We start from the raw sequence: 3463 nt of genomic DNA on the forward strand, positions 1-3463 counted from the left end.
AAAGGGATCGGGGGGAGGTTTCAGGGGCTCCTGGCTGGGCTGGGGGCCACAGGGAGGGCGCTGGGAGGGGCTGGGGGTGTCCCTGAGAGGTTTTGGGGGTGCTGAGCCCTGCGAACCCCCCAGAGATGCCGCCGGACGCCGCCCGCAGCAAGATGCTGACGGGCATCGGGGGCTTCGTCTTGGGCTTCGTCTTCCTGGCGCTGGGGCTCGGCTTCCACAAAGCTCTCCACATTTCCCCCGTTTTTCTGTTGAACCAGCATGGTCTGATTAAATGCAGCAGATACCATCTTTTGCACCATGTTCTGTAGGCATATGCAGAAACACGGCAAAATTAATACTACTAACAAAGCTATAATGCTCACTATAATGCTGACCTTAACAATAGAGCGTAACCATGATCCCAGGCCTAAAGATTTGAGCTATCCATCAATATCAAAGCCTGATTCTACCTGTAGGTTTCCAGTTAACCGCTCCAGTGTGGAGAGCTTTGTGGACAGCTGGCCAGCTGAGAAAGGTCACGTCGACATAATAGCGTTGGTTAAGTTAGAAGGAGGCAAGTCTAGGATTCAGCAGTCAGTGTCCAACCACTGACAGGGACATTGTGCCCTTGGTGCAACAACTGGATAGAGGAGAGGGTCTCATGCCAAAAATATGAGGATAGTTTCAGCAGAATAACCACAAGAATGTAGAAGTAGTAACAAAATAACCAGAAGAATATAGAAGTAGGCGTGGTTGACCGAGAAGTAATTAACCAATAATGAGCTCAGCTTTGCAATATGTATAAGCCACATTAACACCAATATAAATATGTGTGAACTATCAATAAAGTTGGAGACTTGCTGATCACGCATATTGTGTGCCGCATTTCTTCCGCGGATCCAACAAATTCCTGGTTTTGAGTCACCAATGCAATCACCTGTAAAGCCTGAAAATATGAGCTCTCATTCAAGGGCTTCCAGGAACACTTAAACCTACAGCAATTCTCCTTCAGAAAACCACAGTAGCTATGTCTCCTATAGAAAGACCAGATAAACCTCTCAGGAACCAGAATGACCCTTTTGTTCCCCTTTATGTCTTGCTGAGAAAAAGAATAAAATGGGATTGGACTTCTTTTCAGGAGGAAACATTGCAATTACTGATTTTTGAAGTGACAGCACACCAAGCACTGGACCCTGTCCATCCCACAGATCCCTTTCAGCTGGAATACGGATTTGCCTCCTCACAGCTTTCCGTTCATATACGGCAGCGGGGTCCTGAGGGTCTGACAAAGCCTGTTGGTTTTTATTCCCGTGGTTTCAGAGATACTGAAAAAAGGTACACTGCCTGGGAAGGGGGGTTGTTTGTGGTTGGCTTGGGAAAAGGTAAATGTAAATGATCACAAATTGATAATTGATGCACTTGGTGCTACACAAAACAACGTTTCTTTGGCTCTCAGCTGTATCCAGGCACAATTGTGGATGCTGTCAGTTGCTGCCTCAGTTATAAGAGAAGGTGAAGAATGCACTTTTCCCACTGAAATTCGGAAAATAATTTGGGACAGTGCCACTGACTTTGAAAGAGAATTCCAATCCTGGTGGAACCTGGTGAATTTTACCTATGAGCCCATTGCAAATACAGCCACAGCTTTTGTGTTAACCATACACAATGCCTCAGAGCATTTGATTTTCCCTGTTATAGCATTAGAACTGAATTACAGCAGAGCTGTTCTCTATCCCATAGAGAATGGGCCCGTCAAATTGGTGAGAAATGGCAAACTGTTAATTTGGAATCTTGTATTGTCCGAGAACAACAAGGGCTCATCTGTGAAAGCAATGCAATCATAGCTCAAGACATTTGTTCAGACACAGAGCAAAATATCTGTCATTTTGAAATTTGTCCTAACAAGACTTCTGAAACAGTCCTTACATACATGGGCAATAGATGTGCATGCTTAAAACTGCTTGTGATTTTGTATTTGTAGAAAACGTGGTAGTAGATACTAAAAATCTTTCAACTTTCTGTGCTTGTAACTTTACCAAAATTGCAGGGTGGGATTTCTCTTATGAAGCTCCAGTTACCTCTCACTACCCATTGCAATCCAACTACACACTGATTCACAAACTGATGCCTACTCCTATTGGGATGGATCTCACTTTGGTAAGACAACTGCTGCTCCATCGAGACTTAGTTGAAATCCTTGAGAAGATTGAGAAAAACGCACAGAAAGCCCTGGTGACTGCTCATCACAATGTGAGACAGATACCCCGTGTCATGGAAAGAGTGGAGAAAGATGCCGAGCACAGGGGGTGGGATACTCTTTTAGGTGGTCTCCTACTGCCACGGGTGTCCTGAGCAGTCTGTGTCATCCCATTGTTATCCTTTTGATACCAATTCTGCTTGGTTTTATTTTATCAGCAGTCCCATTCGTTATGAATTGGAGCATGAAACAGCTGACAAGATTGACGTCTATAGTTAATGCACACAACTTGGCTGATGTCCCATGCACTGTGGACATCCCCAAGCCTTTGACACAAGGCAATTATGAATGAAGCATATGTGTTTTGGAATAATCCTAATTTCCATTTGATTTTGTGGGAATTACTTTCGATTTTTAGTGAATTGTTTTAGAAAATAATTTTTTAAAGTTCATGCTTGTATTATGATTTGTTGATTGCTTTTGCTTTTGATTATTTGTGACTTGGTTTAACCATTTGAAAATTGTTATAAAAGTAACATTGTTCTAATTATTCAACCATTTGTGAAAATTGTTATGATAATTGTTGCAGTGTGTTTTGTTAAGTTATTAGGTTGGTTTGTTCCAATCCCCTTCTGTCTGAAAATGGTTCTGCCCCAGTTCTCCCTTCCCGCCTTTGGAGCTGTCTGTCTTCCTGGCTCCACCTCAGCCAACAATGTATCCCCTAAACTCCGCCCTGGTTTCCCTGGAAACCCTTGTATCTTTTCTTCTGATCCCTCCCCAGTACCCTGCCAATCACTCTCACTCCCCACCCTTACTGCTAGAATGTTCCAGCAGGGGAGTTTGATGGTTGGCTTAGGGACCGGGGCCCCTCCCCAGAATGTTTCCCGTTGGTGTTGCCCACGTGTCAATCCCTTGGACCCCACTCCCCACTGCACCCCCATTGGCCCAATGCCTGGCACCTCCCTTGTTCTCCCTACCCCTTAAAAACTTGCTGTCATCCCCTCCCCCCTGTCTTCTCCTGTCGGTCCCTCTGGGATTCATTAAAGCCTGGATTAAGCCACAGTTGGAGTCTGCCGCCTTCTTTCCGCTGGTTGCAGCCTTTACTAGACTTCATCCTGCACAAGGTATGCCTACAGCTGCAAGCTGGGCACTGCCTTAGGCACTATCCCGAAGCCAGCTCTCGGGAGAAGTGCCCCCTCGTGCTGCTAGCAGTGCTGGTAGCTAGCCAGACGCTGACAATTGAGTTGCACTGCTGCAGATAATCAATATTAATTATGTTTGTTTATT

At 45.1% G+C, this 3463-nt stretch overlaps 1 long non-coding RNA gene across 1 annotated transcript; it reads left to right on the plus strand.

Annotated features, from left to right (window-relative positions):
- The first annotated feature begins 261 nt into the window (after positions 1-261).
- LOC143695997 (uncharacterized) lies at positions 262-3238 on the plus strand. Its single transcript, XR_013185468.1, has 2 exons — positions 262-1314; positions 2027-3238. It is a non-coding gene; the product is annotated as an uncharacterized LOC143695997 (long non-coding RNA).
- The last annotated feature ends 225 nt before the right edge of the window (positions 3239-3463 follow it).

Source organism: Agelaius phoeniceus, chromosome 27 (assembly GCF_051311805.1).
Source record: "Agelaius phoeniceus isolate bAgePho1 chromosome 27, bAgePho1.hap1, whole genome shotgun sequence".
In the NCBI taxonomy this organism is placed as follows: Eukaryota; Metazoa; Chordata; class Aves; order Passeriformes; family Icteridae; genus Agelaius; species Agelaius phoeniceus.